The sequence below is a fragment of the Herpailurus yagouaroundi genome, unplaced genomic scaffold (assembly GCF_014898765.1).
Source record: "Herpailurus yagouaroundi ecotype Mexico unplaced genomic scaffold, PumYag 77, whole genome shotgun sequence".
NCBI classification, from domain to species: domain Eukaryota; kingdom Metazoa; phylum Chordata; class Mammalia; order Carnivora; family Felidae; genus Herpailurus; species Herpailurus yagouaroundi.
In genome coordinates, this window is record NW_024412388.1 from 45,491,046 (window position 1) to 45,502,678 (window position 11,633).

An 11,633-nucleotide genomic window follows, 5' to 3' on the forward strand; every position below is an offset into this window, starting at 1 on the left:
GCTCTCTCCCACTCTAACCTCTTTTTTTTTTTTTTTTTCCTTCCCCTCCCCCATGGGTTCCTGTTAAGTTTCTCAGGATCCACATAAGAGTGAAGCCATATGGTATCTGTCTTTCTCTCTATGGCTTATTTCACTTAGCATCACACTCTCCAGTTCCATGCTGGATCATTTCGACTCAGGGTCTTTCAGGAGGTTGCAGAGAAGCTGAGTACCAGGGTTGCAGTCATTTCCAAACTTACCTGGGGCTGGAAGATCCACATCCAAGATCATTCCTGTGGTTTTGGGCAGGCCTCAGTTCCTCACCATGCAGGCGTCTCCACGGGGCTACGTGACCTGGCAGCAGGCTTCCCCTGAAGTGAATGATCCAAGACAGAGAGGTCACCGAAGATAAAAGCCATAGTCTTTCATAATTCAATTTCAGAAGTGCAACGCCTTCCTTTATGCCATATGTTACGGCCACACAGCCCAACCCTCCTATAGTGTAGAAGAGCCTTCCACCAGGGCATGGACACAGGAGACAGGGGACACCCAGACTAGACTGTCTTGGAGGCTGACTGCCACAACCTCTAGAGGAACAGTATGAAGTAGATATTTTACCAACGAGGCTCATTTACCAATGAGGCACGGAGAAGCTGTGAGACAAGTGACGGAGTCACAGTTTGAACTGAGAGTCTATGTGCCTCACCATTATGCATACTGTCTCCCCAAGAGGAAAACTAGGAGGCAGAGAAGGAAGAAGACGGATGTGGTTAAACTTGATCATTGTGGGTGGTTAATGAACGCCACAGGCAGTGATAGTTTGTACAGAAGTATAGAGCTAAAACAAAGCAGTTCCTCATTATCAAGGATAGTCTTTACTCCAAATGCACAGAAAAAGAATTATTTTCCCATTTACCAGATGACAAAATAAAATTCAAAAAGATTGAGTGCTTTTCCCCTAGTTGCACAATAAGTACACAGTGGAGTTAAATTCTGCTCTTCATTTCTAAATACAGGGCTCTTGTCTATACCTCGGCTGTTCTTTCCACTATCCCAAAGGATAAATGGGTGTTTCAGATTCTCCGGAGTAATAAGCAAGGTAACTAAAGTGGAGGAGAACACCTAGAAATCTATAAATTGGTTAGGTATGAGGTAAAGAAGGCCTGAAATAAAGAAAGAGCACTTATTGGGTCTTTTTCAGTGTTAAAGTATAATCTACATACAGAAAAGTGCAACAGAAGTGTGTGGCTAGTGGAATTTTATACACTGAACAAACCCAATGAAGAAGCAGCCATTACTATTCACCCCCAAATCTCCTTTGTTCCAACTCTCTGTCACCAGCCCTCACAGAGTGAGCACCATGCGGACTTACACGACCATACGTCCATTTCACCTGCTTTTGTAATTTATATAAATGTAATCTTATACTTTCTGCAACTGGTTTATTTCGTTTGATCTTATGTTCATGATATTCATCCATACTGTTGCGTCTACCCGTTGTCTATTCCACTGTGTGACTATATAATTTATTTATCCACTGTACCAGAGGTTGGCAACCTACATTCAAATTTGGCCCACCTCCTATTTCTATACAGCCTGCACGGTAAGAATGATTTGTGCATTTTTGAAGGCTTAAAAAAAAAATCAGTAGCATTATTTACAACAGCCAAGATATGGAAGCAACCCAAGTATCCATAATCGATGAATGGATAAAGAAGATGTGTCACGCACACCCATGGACGGGCACACACACGTGCGCGCGCACACACACACACACACACACACACACACACACACAGGAATATTACTCAGCCATAAAAAAGAATGAGATCATACCATGTGTGACAACATGGATGGACCTACAGGGCGTTATGCTCAGTGAGATAAGTCAGACACAGAAAGACAAACACCATATGATTTCACTTATAGTGGAATCTGAAGACCAAAACAAATGAACAAATAACAAAAAAACTTAGGTACAGAGAATAAACTGTAATATAACCTTCTATGCTAATCACACCTCAATAAAAAAAATTTTAAAAAATGAGTGTGCTAAAAATGCAAAAAAAGAGAAAAGAAATAATAAATACAAAGAATAATACTGCATGACACATAAAAACCACATGAAATTTAAATTTTTGTCCATAGATAACATTTTATTGGGACAAACCATGCTCAGTCTTTTACGTAAAAGCTAGGGCTGCTTTCCCACCACCAATACAGGTAGGCAGTTGCAACAGAGACCTTATCATCACTCTACTGCTTTGCACTGTTTTGGGGGCACTCCAAAAAGAAATGAAATAATTATAAGGTGATTTTTGCCTCTTGGCCTGCGGAGTCCGAATATTGATGCCCTGGCCTTTCACAGAAAAGTTTTGCTGAGCTCTGGGCTATTCTAGCGATGGGCATTTGAGCAGTTTCCAATTGGATGCTATTATAAATAGTGCTGCTTTGAACATTCCGGTTGGTGTTTTTGCTGAACATCTGAGAGCATTTACTCTGGGCACATACCTAGGAGTAGACTTGCCAACTCGTTGATTAGGTTCAGCTCGCAGGGTACTGGCAGAGTAGCTTGTACTCATTTGGCACTCCAGCTAGCAGTGTATAAGAACTCCAAGTGCTCCATATTCTCATCAATAATTGATATTTTCTGTCTCGTTCATTGAACCACCTGGTGAATGGATAGTGGGAACGTGAGTGTGGCTTTGAAATAAAAATTACAACCTCTAATTGTTTAGGCTATGCCAAAAGCTGTGCCAATAATTTCACCTACGTCATCACTTTATAGACAAGCCCATTTTACTGACGTGGAAACAGGATTCAGCAAGGTTAAGAAACTTGAAGGTCACGTGGCAAAACCAAGACTCAAACTCAGATCTGATGGCTCCGTAGCCTACATTTCCTCTACTGCACCACCTTGTCCCTCCATGTGACCATGTGATAAGACATTATGCCCTTGAAAAGCATCCGCCACTGCAAGGTCTTTACCTAGACCTTTGTTAGGAAACAGTTGTTAGGAAAAGGGATACAACAGAGACACAAAATGTGGATATGGGGGAAGTATGGGCAAATACACCCTCATTTCTGTTGCCTCCTGCTACAGTGGTTAACTGAACACTTTTTGCTTCCCTCCAGCCCTCTGGCTGGTTATGTGTATTACATGTTCTGACAGCTGAGGCCCATGGTGAAAAATGATAACAGATTTGTATTCTCAAGATCATCTCCAGATGCTGACCAGAAGCACCTCTGGATTCATGAAATATTTGCCTTTAGTATTTCTTGAAGATGGATGTTTGGGGCGAAAAAAAGTTCTAGGAACATTTCAGTATAAATCATGGGGAATTCCTTCCTTCGGCAATCTGGAATGCATTTCTCTATTTCTTTAAGAAGAATAATGTGTGTATTAATAACTTGGTTGGAATGGAGTCTGGGCCAAGATGAGATGATCACGGAAATCATTATTGATGGTTTCTTGTAGCCAAACAATCTGTTCCCCAAACCTGGAGTCTGTCATCTGCAGGTGAAAGGCCACACTGGAGTCACACGCATGCATCCCCTCCCCTCTGTCCCTTCTGCCATTCTTCCACCCAGTTTTAGGATTTGGTTGTTATTGGGGTTTCGGGTTATGAATTGCAAAACGCTCATGATCAGGTTTATTAATGTGCCTGCTGCTTCTGCACAAGCAATCAAGTTGACACTAGAGCTGTCCTGCTGATCTGGTTATGTCATTGCCTTGATCGAATATTTCGGGGGACTCAATGTCACCCGTAGCAGTGCTTTCCAATCTTTTTTGTTTAATTGAGATATAGCCGATGTGCTAATCTTTTTGACTCTGCACTGCCACGCAGGAAAATTGCATTGATTTATGAATATATGTTGTTTGCACTTACGTATGAGATGTTAATTTATGAATGTATATATCTCACATATAAATTTTGAAAATACATATTTCTCTTTTTAACTTTTTAAAAAATGTTTATTTATTTTTGAGGGGGGTGGAGAGAGAGAGGGAGACACAGAATAGGAAGCAGGCTCCAGGCTCCGAGCTGTCAGCACAGAGCCCGATGCGGGGCTCGAACCCACGAGCTGTGAGATCATGACCTGAGCCCAAGTCAGATGCCTAACTGCCTAAGCCACCCAGGCACTCCTGAAAATACATATTTCTTAAAGGATGAGATAATACATACCAAGGGTCAGCAAACTTTTTCCGCAGACAGACAGAGAGTAAATATTCTAGGCTTTACAAGCTATAAAGTCTCTATTGCCACTACTCAACTCTGCCACTATAACACAAAAACAGCCATAGGTAAATGAACGGGCTCGGCTGTGTTCCAATAAAACTTTATTTACAAAAACAAGCAGCAGGCCAGATTTGGCCTACGGTTCATACCTCGCGGATGCCTGGTATACACCTTTGGCCACTCCAGATGTGACGCAAAAGTGAATTCAGCAACCAAATACTTCTGACTTTCTTGTTCTATCCCTGTCGTGCATCAACTCTGTCCTCCCTGGACCTACAGCGTCCTGTACTGCAGACGACCCCACTACAACTAAGGTGAACGCTGGCCCACAGCAAAGGCCCAAGTTTGACCTGTACAGTCCAAGCACCCACACAGACAACCTTATTCATCTCTCTTGGCTCCAGAAGGAATTCCCTGGTAGGGAAGCACCGGCCCCACTTTTGTGTACCCCTCTCATTCCAATGACACTGTATTACATGGATCTGCTCCGGCAACCGCTCAAAGGGAAAAAAAAGGGGAAGTTCCCCCCAAAAGCCGTAGAAGCAAACAGCCTCCTCAGGTATCATCTACCTTAAAGGTAGCACCAAGAAGGAAGTGATGAGCACAACCTCCAGAGAGCAGCTGTAGTTACAAAACGAACATGAACATGAGAGATACATTGTCGTCTATTGCGAAGCACCTACTATGCACACCGCGCATTTTAAAGGCCGCCTCTTCCAAACTTCCTTCAGTACCTTTGTCAGAATGAATGAGTTATTTTGTGCTGTGACAACAACGCTAAAAGCTCAGTAGCTGAGGGAAACAAAGACGAATTTCTTACTCACACTGCATGGCTATCAGGAGCTGGCCCAGAGCTCTCTGCTCCACCCTTTCCATCACGGGCCCAAGTAAACTGAGCATCCCCCGACTTTCCCCCCACAACGGGGAGAAAGGGAAGTGCTGAGTCATGCAATGGTCTTTAAAGGTTTCTTCCTGGAAGCGACACCCACAGCATTCACTCACATCTAATTTGCGTAAGCAGTAAACTTCAAAGGGTTTGATGTGCGATTAAGCTGTGTGCTTGGATTGTACTGCTGGTACCAATTACATGCCCCCCTCCTGTAAAAGGATTACACGTCCCCACCCACTGTCATCTGACCGCAGGTCAAGTGTTCTTCCCCTCCGTCCTTGATACGAGGCTTAGCCAATGAAACAGAGGCGGAAGTCCTACGTGTCCCATTGGAGCACAAGATTTACAGCCACCCGCGTGTTTTTGTTGTTGCTGTTTTCTCGTTGTCACAAGAATGACGCGTCCCAAATAGGAGCTGTTCCTGCAGCATGAGTTCTGGAATGAGGACGATGCCTGGAGTGGAGCCACGTTCTACCTATAGCCCACAGGTAACGTACCCGAGAAATAAATGGTGGCTGTAAACCACTGACAGCGTGGGGCCATTTTGTTACCAGTATAACGTAGAAAAAGATGATGAATACAGAGAAGCACCAGAAATATCAATAAATAGCCCTAATGACTAACATGCCTGCTCAAAATTTTATTTTCCTCTTCTTTGTGTACACACACACACACACACACACATACACACACACACACACACACACACATTTTCAAAGGGTCACCCCAAAAGTCTGTCTAAACACTGCAGCAAGCAAAGTTCAGTGCATCTGGACGTGCCTAGTTAGCTAGGGCGACCATAACAAACAACAGAGACTACATGGTGTGAACCATAGAAATGTATTTTTTGCACAGCTCTGGAGGCTACAAGTCCAGATCAAGGTGATGGTAGGGTGAGTTTCTCCCAAGGCCTCTCTCTTTGGCTTGTTGATGGCGGTCTTCTCCTTGTGTCATCACATGGGCTCCCCTTTTGCCAGTCTGTGTCCTAATCTCTTCTTATAAGGATGCCAGTCATCCTGGATTAGGGCCTATCTATACGATCGCATTTTGCCTTAATTACCCCTTTAAAGAACTCATCTCCAAATACAGTCACATTCTGAGGTACTGGGGGTTAGGATCTCAACATACGACTTTTAAAAGGACACAGGTCAGCCCATAACACTGGGTAATGCACAGCGATCTCTTCATCAGAGGTGAAACATGGTGTCTTTATTAGGTCCAGATGTGGCTTCTCTTGATCCACAGACCTCTGTACTATAAAGACAAATTATCTATCCTCCACACACCCAATATACAATAGGATAGACAAACCACAATACACAATCCCATTTAGAAAGGGAAATTACAGGAGACACAAGGCAGACAGTGTCCCATAGCAAATCTGAAATCCTACTGGGCAGAAGTCCTGAAGGTCCCTGCTTACGAGTGGGGAATGTGCCTAAACTATAACCTGACTCCACACCTGAGAAGTAGATCCCTTGTACTTTGTTCTCCATTGTCCTTAGCTCGGACCCCTGCCGATCATTCCCTTTCCGTTATTCTTTTGGGCCACATCTGAAGTAGGTGTTGGGCAATATGTTCTGAAGTTGGTGAGGGGGCAAGGAGCCTAAGCTGTTTTTATCAGTCTACTGTCTGCCCCCAAAGAACTTGGCGATCTCAGGGATTATTTTAAGTTCAGATAGTCAGAATCCCTTTTAACACAGGCAAGTTTGTTGTTGTTGTTGTTGTTGTTGTTGTTTGGGGTTATTTTTGCCTGTTTTTTGTTGTGTTTCAATTGGCAGCAGAATTATATCAAAAACTTTGTCAGTCTCCTTTTCTCTGACAGCAGTCAGCTTTATATGCAAGTAATCCACAGCCATCACACTTTTGGAGAATTTATTTTGCCTACAAAAAGAACAAGAATTCAGGGGGAGGGTCAAAGAGAGGACCCTTATGAGATGAACTGTGTCCCCCTCCCCAAATTCCTATGTTGAATTCCTAAACTCTTTGTAAGAAGAGCAGATAAAAACACAGAGGACCAACCAAGCAAAGACACTGGAAAAGGATGCTCCTCTACAAGCCAGGAAGAGAGGCCTGAGGAGAAACAACCTTACCAACAACTTGATCTTGGACTTCTAGCCCCTAGAACTGTGAGGGGAAAAAAAAAATGTTGTTGTTGCTGAAGCCACCAGTCTGTGGCACTTTGATATGGAAGCAAACTAATGCAATAAAATATCAGCAGAAGATCTGAACAGACATTTCACAGAGAAAGAAGAATTAACATTACCTGCATGAAAAGATACTCAACATCATTATTAGTCACCAGGGAAACGTAAATTAAAAACACAGTGAGATGCCACTCCTCATGAATCTGAATGGCTACAGTTATAGACTGCCAATGTCAAGTGGTGGTGGGGAGATGAGAAAGGAGAATTCTCTAACACTGCGAGTGGAAATGCAAAATAATAATTCTACCTTGCTAAAGTATTGAGCAGTTTCCTAAAATGTTTAACACCTTCCATAATCCCCAGCCATTCCACTCCTAAGTATTTACTCAAGTAATTAAAAAAAATTTTTTAATGTTTATTTATTTTTGAGAGACAAAGAGTGCAAGAGGGGGAGGGACAGAGAGAGGGAGACACTGACTCTGAAGCAGGCTCCAGGCCGATGTGGGGCTCAAACTTACCAACTGCAAGATCATGACCTGAGCTGAAGTCAGACACTTAACAGACTGAGCCACGCAGGTGCTCCTTTACTCAAGTAATTAAAAAGGAGTGAATTGCTGATATACAAAACGACATGGGTGAATCTCAAAATCAATATGCTAAGTGAATGAAACTACAGACACAATAGAATGCATATTGTATGATTCCATTTATATAAACTTCAAATCAATCCATAGGGACAAAAATAGTATCAATGGGTGCCTACGGTGGAGGGGTAGAAGAAGGGATGAACAGCAGAGAAGAATAAGGAATCTTTGGGGGATGATGAAATGTTCCGTATCTTCACGGTTGTGGTTTCATAGGTTTATACAGTTTTCGGCATTCATTAGATGACAAAGTTTAAAGAGACGCAGGGTAATGTATGTACATAATTCCTGAGTAAACTCAGTAAGGAAAACATTGAAATTCTCCCTACAATTTGTCCAAGCAATGTCATGAAGCTTTCTTTCTATATTTTCATCTAAGCGTTTTATAGTTTTAGTGCTTGTTTTTAGGTCTATGATCCCTTTTGAGTTAATTTTTGTATGTAGTATGAAGAAGGTGTCCAACTCCATTCTTTTGCATGTAGCTATCCAGTTGTCCCACTTGGGGAATTACCTCTCCTTTCCCCATGGAATGGTTTTGGCACTCTTCTCAAAATTCAGTTGACCATAAATTTAAGAGTTTATTTCTGCACCCTCGGTTCTATTCCATTAATCTATATATATATCTATCCTATATTAGTACCAATCTTCATTTTCTTGCCTAATTGTCCTGGCCAGAACCTCAAATACAATGTTGAATAAATCCAGTAAGAGTGGACATTGTTGTCCTGTTCTTGATTTTAGGGACAAGGCATTCAATCTTAATTATGATCTTACGTGCAGGGTTTTGAAGATGCTCTTTATCAAGTCAATGATGATTCTTCCCATTCCTAGTTTTCTGAGTTTTTACTACAAATAAATGTTGAATTTTATTAAATCCTTTCAGCTGGTTCATCTGGTCAAAACAACGGCAGGGATTTCTATCAGAATCTTTGTCACTTGGTGCCACCTATACATGATTGTGGGTACCTTCAAAATACAGCCACAAATAACAAGGAATGCCTCCCATGTGGTTCCCTCATCTCAAGCTTCAATTCTCTGCTAAAATGTGCTGCTTTTGTTCAGTCTCCAAAGCTTTTGGTTCCTGTTTTATACATTTGTTAGAGTTCTGCTATTTGCAACAGAACACTACTCCATCCTGGAGGTGGAATTTTAATTCCATTTTTTAAAATTTGACAATTTTCATACAGTTTATGTTCGAATGTGCAACTAAACTTTGATGAAGTCATTAACTGAGAACAATAAGGATGTTTTCCTAAACACACGAAGTCTGCAGTTACATTTTACGATTCCCAAGCTGTCATCTTATTTCATTTTCAGCATCCAATTTAATTTCCTATTTTGTTTTGGTTTCACCGTATTGAGAAATCTTGATTTATACGGGTATACAGTTGCAAAAATACAGTTTTTTAAAAAACAATTTATCTTAGGATATCAGTCAATAAAATAGAGGCTTTATTTTGAGGTCTGCATAAAGAGGAGTTAAATTGGCAACATGATCCCCTAATCCAAGATTTTATAAACATCTCATGAAAAGCAGACATCTGCTGTCAAATATATTTGGGAAAATTTGGCTGGCACATTTCACTAGAGATATTCCAAGGAGAAATCCTTCAAAATTAACATATAACCGCCACGTTCCCCAAAATTATTTGCCGCAGAATCTTTATTTCAAGCATGCTTATTAACAGAGGATAGAATCGGTGTTCCAAATTTTGGAAAGCAGAGCTATATATAATCCCAAAGGAACAGAGAAAAGGAACTGGCAGAAAGTAGGTACGTACAACATGGTAGGTACTGTATTAGATGCACATGATTTTATTTAATCCTTATTACACTCAAATGTGGAGGATCTTATTTCCCATGCAGATGAGGAAACCGAGGCTTCCTTAAACTAAACTGAAGTTTCGTGACAATCCATCACCTCCCATAGTTATAATTTTTTTTCTCGTGATGAGAACTTTTAAGATCTACTTAGCAACTCTCAAATATACAACACGGTATTGTTAACTGCAGTCACCGTGCTGTACATTATGTCTGCAGGGCTTATTTATTTTGTATCTGGAGGTTTGCACCTTTTGACAACCTTCACCCATTTCCACAAACCCTGTCTCTGGCAACCACCCATCCGTCCTCTGTTTCTATGAGTTCAGGGGTTTTTAGGTTCTACGTGTAAGTGAGATCATGCAGTAGGTGACTTTCTCTGACTTATTTTACTTAGCATAATGCCCTTCAAATGTTGTCACAAATGGCAGGGTGTCCTTCTTTTTTACGGCTGAGTAATATTCCATTGTATACGTATATCACATTGACTTCATCTGTTCATCCGCCAGTGGATACTTAGATTGTTGGCATATCTTGGCTATTGTGAATAATGCTGCAATAAACATGAGAGGTGCAGATGTCTTTTCGATACTGTGTGTGTGTGTGTGTGTGTGTGTGTGTGTGTGTGTGTGTAATAGAACACAGACTCGTACCTCACAGGGCTCGCAGTGTCCTGGCATAGCCACGGTCTATTACCCTCAGTCCCACCCAAGCACAAAAGTGGACTGAGTGGTAATGGAGCTAAACACGGTCAGAAGTTCAAACATTCTCAGAGTAGTAGCCAAGGAAGCCACCCAGTATTGTTAAGGAGAACAGCCTAGGTAGCGGCCAAGAAGATGGGGCTGAGCAAAGGAATAAGAGAGCTGAGAAAATAAAGAGAGAATTCAGCAGCAGTATGAATAGTTGAGGAGATCAGGAATAGACAGACTGAGGACAGACAAAAGTGAGAAAGAAGGTAATCCAAGACTTAAGGTCATTTTACAAGAGGATTCGGATCTTGTATAGAAAGGAGCGTAGCTATTTTAATGGACTGTTTAAGAAAATATATAGTATGATAAAAAAAAATAATTAATTTTCAAAAGAGAGCTAGGGGAAAGAAACGCTAAATGATGTCATAGGAAGGAGTGAAGGCTTTCAGCTAGAGCAGCCATGGGGGCCTCCTTGAAGAGAGGTAGCATATAAAGCAAGTCTTGAAATCAGGAGAGGATTCAAATGGGCAAAGGAAAGAGGGGAAACATTTATACGATAATAGTTACACAGCTGTCAATTTTGTCCTGAACTGTCAGATGCTACATCTGTATCCTCACCAGTATAAAACTTCCAAGGACAATAATTTGTGGTTTTCAAATTTTATTGAGGACCTACTACATAAAAATTCTCAAAAACCATAATTGGCGTTTCAGTATTTTAAAGCATAATGATTCATTTTACTTTCACACTTCAAGGAAGTTCAGTAAACATCTTTTGCATTGTTCGGTTTCTTACAGTTTTTATATATAAAATAGACTTTGCAGGGTGGAGAAGAAATTAGACACAGTGCGCAAGTTCCTGGCTGCAGAATCACTTTCCACTCTAAAATCATCTTTGCGAGACAAGTGACAATTTATCTCACTAAAATTTTTCAAAGTGGAAACCTGATTTTTTTCCAAAGCATTTTGACTTCTAGTGAAATGTTTTCTCAGCCTGGACATTTAAAGACCACAATCTATGGGGCGCCTGGGTGGCGCAGTCGGTTAAGCGTCCGACTTCAGCCAGGTCACGATCTCGCGGTCCGTGAGTTCGAGCCCCGCGTCGGGCTCTGGGCTGATGGCTCAGAGCCTGGAGCCTGTTTCCGATTCTGTGTCTCCCTCTCTCTCTGCCCCTCGCCCATTCATGCTCTGTCTCTCTCTGTCCCAAAAATAAATAAACGTTG

The 11,633-nt window shown here is 41.6% G+C and overlaps 1 long non-coding RNA gene across 2 annotated transcripts in view; it reads right to left on the minus strand.

Moving 5' to 3' along the window:
• Positions 1 to 11,633, minus strand: part of LOC121027194 (uncharacterized) — a 282,693-nt gene that overhangs the window by 189,148 nt on the left and 81,912 nt on the right. For both annotated transcript variants that reach the window (XR_005788599.1, XR_005788600.1), the window contains exons 3-4: positions 2,491 to 2,650; positions 240 to 350 (exon numbers count right to left, since the gene is read on the minus strand). This is a non-coding gene — a long non-coding RNA (uncharacterized LOC121027194). The remainder of the gene's footprint in view (positions 1 to 239; positions 351 to 2,490; positions 2,651 to 11,633) is intronic.